This window comes from Cyprinodon variegatus, unplaced genomic scaffold (genome assembly GCF_000732505.1).
Source record: "Cyprinodon variegatus isolate N-32 unplaced genomic scaffold, C_variegatus-1.0 Scaffold1315, whole genome shotgun sequence".
NCBI lineage: Eukaryota > Metazoa > Chordata > Actinopteri > Cyprinodontiformes > Cyprinodontidae > Cyprinodon > Cyprinodon variegatus.
This window is the reverse complement of record NW_015151768.1, coordinates 165,150-173,005: the sequence shown is the minus strand read 5'-3', so window position 1 is coordinate 173,005 and position 7,856 is coordinate 165,150.

Here is a 7,856-nt window from a genome sequence, read left to right as displayed (position 1 = left end):
ATGACGTCATCTGATTTGTCATTTAAAGTGTCACACATCCAGAATTATAATCAAGATATTTCAGTTTTTTTGACCTAGTCAAAACTATATTTTTTTAATATCCCAATAATGAAATATCCCCCTTGTGTGTCACTGAGCTGTCCGAACAGTTACCTACAGAATTGTGCATGGCTTCAATGGTGCTGGCTCTTTTTGACAAAGTTGTTTCAAAATGCAACTGTTAGGATTCCAGTTTGTGTGGGTTGTTTTGTGTTTTTCTTCTCTCCACCACCAGATGGGGCCCTGTTCTCGTTGGGCCTCCTTGCACACCTGCTGCTCATTGGGTCTTTACCAGAGGAGTATTTGAGCAGCGGGCTGTCACTACCTCGACGCCAGAGTGTTTGCCAGTATAGGGTACTCTAGCCAAACTGAGATTAGCAGAGTCTAACCTCCACAAACTGGATCCAAGGTATAACCAAGGGCCCCCCAAAACGTGAGTGCCTCTCAAGCATTATAGAAGCCTCTGTCTTTTTCCCATGGTCCCTGAACTGATCATTGTAATTTCCCCTTGAGAGTTTGTGGTTCCGGTTCACCAGTCCGCTGAGGTCCAACAGTATTAACCAGCAGAATATCTCTCTCCATCTGTGTTTTTGCTAACCCTCAATAAACCTGTTAACTTTTACCCTTGGTCTCTGAGTGGTTCTCTGCATATGGGTCAGATCTTTAAAGCCCATTATGACAGCCACAATATAAAAATAACTCAGCAGTATGGGATGTGCGGAGAACAACAACTTTGTGAACTCTAAGACCCATTTAAATTTAATTATAAGTTTTTTTCATATATTTAAACCGTTTTTTTTGTTGTCAAAATCTAGACGTTCTCTACAATGGCTTATCTGCTCCTCTCATCCCTTGACCAGTGTTGCCAACTCCCAGTCAAGAAAGGCCGCTATTGGCTGTCCTAAAAGGCGCTATAAGATGCTATATAATGCCTGTCATCCAATTAATGGTAAATAGCTTCAGTTCAACAGACCTGTTAAAATAGTTTTAACTCATTCATTGCCAGCATGTAGACTAGCTTATTTTAAGTTAGCCAATAGAAGCAATACAGATTTTCTGATAAACGGTCTAGTCTATAAAATACTCTAAATGATTATTTGAAAGGTGAGTAAAATTATTATATTTTATACAGGCTATTTCATTTTCAGGCTGATTCTTAAGTATTTGAATTTGTTCGTAGTTTTTCTCAGATTTTGAAAAAGATTACAGCAATTTAATTAATTGAATTTCAATAAAAATATACTTGACTTGAAATGATTCAGATATTTATTTGCAATTTTTTTATGAGGTTTTGTTCCAAATCATAATAGATTCATTGCCAAAAGATTTTCCTAAGTAAAATCAAAGAAGTGGCCTACCATGACTATGAAGCTGATCCCAGTGGGAAATTAGTCGCTAACTATGTAGGGGCAGTGATAGACATGCTAGTCCAGAGACTGACTTCAGTTCTACTGTAAGGTGTCATCTCCCTTCTTCTTTTTTTTTTTTACAACTCGACTACTGATTATGAATGTGTAGTGCAGAACAGAGAGTTAACCATTAACTGCTGTTACAGAGTTACAGTTGACGATGACGTTACGATGTTACCAGGTGACTATCAACTCATCCGAGGTTGCCTATGTGCTTAGAACAGATCAATATGTTTTGTTTTGTTTTATTCTGACTGAATAAAAACAAAACTGAGGTAATAATTCTCAGACCAAAGAGGAAATATCTCAAGTTAGTTTACAGCTTCAGCTGCTACAGTTATAAACCCCTGAATATGGCTGAAATCTTGGTGTCATGATAAACTCAGAGATGAACCTTTAGAGGTACATAAAGGCAGTTAGAAGGTCAGCCTTTCATCACCTGAAGAACATCTCCAGGATTAAAGGACTAATGTCTTAGCAGGATCAAGGAAACTGCATGCATTTCTCTTTAGTAGAATTGATTACTAATTGATCAGCTGCAGTTGATCCATTAAAACTAAGAAAGTAGAACACATCATCCCGATTCTGAACTCCTTACACTGGCTCCCTGTAGCTCAGAGAACAGACTTTAAAAGCATTTTGTTAGTGTATACCAGTGGCACGGGAAGGGGGGTGCTGCGGGGGCTGTAGCCTCCCTCGTCATAGCATCAGCCCCCCATGGTGGGGGGCTGTGGAGTAACATAATATTGTACTTAAAAACATGAAATTATTTATATATTTATATTTTAAAAGACTGTGTTTGATATGGGATTAAAATGATGGGCTGTGTATAAGATATAAACTAATGATTCATTATTTTAATATTTCATAAAAAACTAGGCTACTCCCCCAGAAGTGCTTCCGCCACCTCACATTCGTTTAGGCATGGCTAGCAATAGGCAGCAGAAACGTATTTCTGACTATTTCGAGGTAAGAAATGGTTTTAATTCCACTATACTGCCGCCGAGTATTTATTTAGCGTTATTTATTTCTTATTTATTTCTATATGCCGTGCCTATTCGTCGTAGTCCTGAGGCTGAAGAAGTCTGCGCTAGAATAAGGCTGCATATCACTAAATATTATGTCTGTATTAAGCTATTTAGTGATAAAATATGAAATTAGTTAATTTTTTTTGTGTGTGTTTTTTGTTTCAGATATGAAATCATTCCCCATATCCATAGTCGAATGGACTTTCAAGACGTTCAATGCTCAGTTTAGGCTATATGTAGGCCGTGTTTCATTCAAGTATTCCTGATCCTGTTGATTGGGATCTGTTGTTTGTTTTAAATGATTACAAGAGAAGAAATAAAGTTTAAAATGTTCATGCTTTGTTCCGATGCATTTTAGGTCCCGTCCACACGAAGTCAAACCCTGGCCTAAATTCACAAATTTTTCACCAAACCAACCTCTCATCCATACAAAAACGGCATTTCCGGGGTCTGTAAACGATCCTTTTTTTATTAAGCCTTCAGAGTGGGAAGATTTTGAAACGCCGTTTTCGTGGTTCCATCTTTAAGGTCTGACCACATTTTTTTTTCTTACACGCATGCGTCATAGCGTCGCCTCTAAACACGCATGCGCGACACAGTATCACAACAACAATGGCGCCGTACTGTGTTGAATGGTTGCTGCTCATGCTACTCACCCTGCTGTCGGGCTTACAACAGAATCTTCTTCTTCTGGAATATCTCCAGGAAGAACAGAGCAATATCGACGACATAGTTTACCGGTTTGGTTGTTGTATAAATATTACTGCGCATGCCCAACATTTCGTTGCCTGTTTTCGCCTATTTTTGCTTTGGCACCACAGCGCCACTTACAGGCCTGGCATACATTTTGCAGCGTTTTCATGCATTCATGTGGACGAGCACATTTATTTTACGTCTCCGTCTTTAAGACAAACGTTCTGGAAAATATTAGCGTTTCATGTTCGTTTTGACTTTGTGTGGATGGGGCCTTAAATGACAGTTTTTGGCGACAAATGTAGGCCTACAACATTATGTTAAAAACATCAGCCACAGCCCTCAACATAATGACGTCACGTGTTTTCCAACCCAGCCATCAGCCCCCCTCGCTTGAAACAGCTTCCAGAGCGCCTGTGTATAACTCATGGAATGGACCACACCATAATAAATAACAAATTTGTTGTCAGTGTATCAAATCATGAATGGAAGCTGAGGGTTTTGCTGATAGCACAACATGAAGCAGAGCGGACAGAGAGATGAGAAAGTTCTGTCTTCCAGCAGATTCAGATCTGAACAACTTCTCCTTCTTCTGGTCACAGACTGAACTTTGCCAGGTTGGTGGTTTTCATGCTCATTATTATCCATCCCTTGAGTTTTGAAGTCATTGACCTGAGCCTCTACTCCTCCAGAGTTTTCAGTGAGCCTGCTGCAGCAGACAAGCAGCGGCACTCTATTACAAAAAACTCTTTGTTGAATATATCACTGTCTGTTTCACCAGTATTCCGGGTCCTATGTTCTGAGCCTTCTGATATTTAGAGCTAAAACTTTACTGAAAAATTGTCTCATTACATACCCTTTATTTTGATTTGCACCTATATAAGTAGCTCATCTGTCTGTCTATAAATAAAAGGCTAAAGTATCCTGTGTTTTCTTAAATCCATAACAACTACAAAGACTTAAAGTTCTGGAGAAAACAAAACTACCATTTGTTGGCTGCAGCTAAAGAGGAGTTAGCAGCTTTGGTCACTCTGCCTGCTTTGAAGGATGCAGCTCTATATTGTGACCCTTACTCAATAAAACATTTAAAAAAACATTTAGTCACAATCATTTAACCTACTCTAGTTAATAAAAAGAAAAAATACATAAAACTACAACACCTAGAGACGGCACACCTGGATTAGAGCACAATGTTTAAAATCAAGTTTGTGAAACTTTAATAAAGCACCCTTTTAGTATTTCTATCACACTAGAACTGGTCACACCTGGATTAGATTATTCTAATCAAGTACATGCTGAATATGTTGCTGTCTGAGGCAAGATACAAGAATAGCTTTGTATGTAAATTTAACATTAACATGTAATTATTTTCTCTAAAAAGTGTTTCCGTTTAAAAAAAAATCTGTATTCTGAAAACAAACATGTTTTATGTGCAATGTAAACCTGATTAAATAAACTAAATCAACAGTAAAAATATTTATTAACACTTTAATTAAATTTAAATGGAGCTTTTATAGCATCACAAAATAATGTTGTCCATTATTCCAACTGATCTTAGTCATAACAGTAGCTCAGTTAATTAGCTCAGTCCTCCTGGATGAGCAGGCAGTGAGAGCAGAAAATAGCATGCATTCTGGGACAGTAAAAGAGAGCAGAGTCATCAATAAAGGGAGCTTATTGGTGCACCATGTGAGCAGCATTCAATAATTGATGCAGCTATCTTGGGTTCTGGTCCCTTTTTCATGTCATCTCCTTCAGTTTCACCTGTTGTTTGTGCTCAAAAACATTTTAAAAGACAAATAGAACAGAGATAGAAATAGGAGAGGAGAAGCAGAAGCAGAAATAATGACACATGGTAGCATAAAGAAAAAGGAGATTTGTTAAAAGATTTTGATTAAAATGTAAAGTGAATATTTGGATTTTTAGGAAATAGTTTTTTTCCTGACATTTTCTGATGTAACGTAGGCTTCCATTATTGCACTGGAAAACACAAAAGCTCTAACCAGGGCTGAGGCAGAGGAACAAATTAATCCCGGCCAGATGGAGCAGAGGTAAGAGAAATAAAGTGACTGAAGCAATATGAGCGATAAAAAAATAATCATGTCTAAAAAAAACAGAAAACAATTCAAGTTATACATAAAACATTTTCTACACAGAAAGAGAAGCTTCTGATGCAACTATGGGCAGAAATAGAGGAACATTCAAATATATGAAATCATACAACAGCTTTGAAATAAAATTTTTATGGTTTGAACTTTGACTTGTGTTGTCATAAAAACACACATATTCCTATTTTTACTTTTCAATGTGCTCTAATTATTCAGCCAGCAAAATAGAAGAACTAGTCTAGGTTTGGTGTGTAGATGTTGTAGTTTTAGAGCTAGACCAATTCTAATGTGATCTAAATGCCAAAAAAGTGCAGGAATTGCCTTTTAGTGAAGTTTCACTGATCAGAGAAAGGTTTCTAACATGACTAACGTAATTTTAAATATTCTAGATATACTTGAGATAAAGTCTATGTTTAAAGTGTGTATTTTTCTTGTAGTTTTGTTTACCTAGAGTAGATTAAATATGCTGAAGGTAGCAAAAATATTTATTGGAATCTCCCTTTAACAATTTTTGATCCGGAAACTGGAATCAGAACCAACTTCAGCTGTATTTACTTCTCTACGATCCATAAACACAAAGAAAATCTTAAATAGTGACAGTAACAGTTTTATAGAAACTGTTAGTACTCACCCAGCTTAGCTTTTAGATTTCTGCACAACAAAAGAGACTCCAGAACAGAAGGAGAAGTGGTTTTGAAATCCTTTCCGTTTCTCTGTTTCCTGTTTCTGGGGTGTGCACACAGGTTTTATTAGCTGCATCAAGCTGACACCCCATGATAAAAATTATGCAAAAAGACTGGATGGTGGTGCTACGTTAGTGCAGATTTGTGCAGAAAAAAAAACAATATTTTTTTGTACTTTCGATTAAAAGCTATTAAAGATAATTTTTAGGTCATCCAGAGGTTACCATCCACCCCATTAAGCTACAAATTGAACAAAAGTGACCTACATTTTTAGTGTTTCGTTTATTCAGATCTTTCATTTGTGCTGCTTATTTTTTTGTGCTGCTTATTTTTTATTTATATATATATATAAATATTATATAAGGCTTGTGAACGAAACATTACTTTTCCATTTTTTATGGCTACCTTGTACGATTTCTCTTTAGGCTTCAAGCTGAAAAGCACAGTGAAACAAAGTAAAATAGAGCAAATTGACTGAATGGATCCCTATGAACACAGAGATTGGACCACATACGTAAATGAGCTTCTGGAGGTTTTCACTCACTGTGATCTAGTGATCTAACATCAGAATAAAAGCCACCTAGGTTATAACACATTATAACAGGTATCTTCTTGTAACAGGAGGCACCACCAGGTGTCGCAACCTCTACAGCCTGAGCCTCCATAAAAGGGAAGCTAGAAGGGTGGAGGCCAAGTGTTAATTTCCTGTGCATGAGACCAGGTGTGTGTTGGGCCCAGGCTGTTGGCTGACCAGTGGTGTCAAAAGTACACACATTTGTTTCTTAAATAGAAGTATAGATACTGCAGTTTAAAAACACTCTGGTAAAAGTATCAATTTGACCTCTTTACTCAAGTAAAAGTAAAGAAGTATGTGTTCCAAAAACGACTTAAAGTATAAAGTTACTTTTAAAAAAACAGCCAGATGCCACTATATGAACTGAAAGCTCTATTTTTCGACTATTTCAAAAAATTATTTCCGATAGGGCCAAGGATGAGGGAGGTCTTGTTGGTCTCCATCTCCCGATACGCTCTCGCCTGTGTCCGACCTTTCAGACATTTTAACATCTTTTTCTGAATCCTACATTGTAGCATGGCATAGACTATTCACGTTTGCAGTTTGAAGAACACCTGCTTGCTTCTGATGATTTCCTTTAGGTAATCAATGAGTGTTTGCATTATATGACTCATCGAATGACACTAGTTTTCACTAGGTGTGGATGGAGCCAATGATCTGCATTGGATGGCGCACATGACGGGAAATATATATTTATAAACATTAAACCAGGGGTAACCAATTAAAAATCAGCGGGTCCGATTAAAGAAAATCATCAACCAGTAAAGGTCCGGGGACTTTTTTAATGACCTGTTACTTTAAACAGAATTTAACTCTGAAACAAAATGAGGTGTTAATGCATTCATGTTATACATTTAATATTTAAATAAAAACTATTTAAAAAAAAAGAAAATGTTTCCATTTTAAAATCTAAAGTGTTTTTGAAGTAGAGAACAACAATCTTTCATTTTGGTATTTAGACAATTTCCCAATTCACATATTCTTAAAAACACCTGGTTTTTGTTTTTCTTTTTTTTCTGTCTTAATGAGAGCAGTGGGCTTTAGGCTGCCATCCAAGGCTTTAGACCTGGGTTTGAATGGAGATAAAGCCATTCTCAAGCACACCAAGGTGCTCATTTTGAGCCTGGGTCCATATTTATTTTTGTAAAGAAACAGAGACTGGACCCAAATAAACCCAGACAGGTTAGTGACGTTTTACTTTGAAGATTTATTGAGAGGGTTAATCAGAAAGCGGGGCTGGATCTGTGTGGGATTGAGGGAGGATTACCAGTTTTATCCAGGACGGAGAGGCAGGCAGTCAGGCGGAGCTTTTCAGAGTCAGA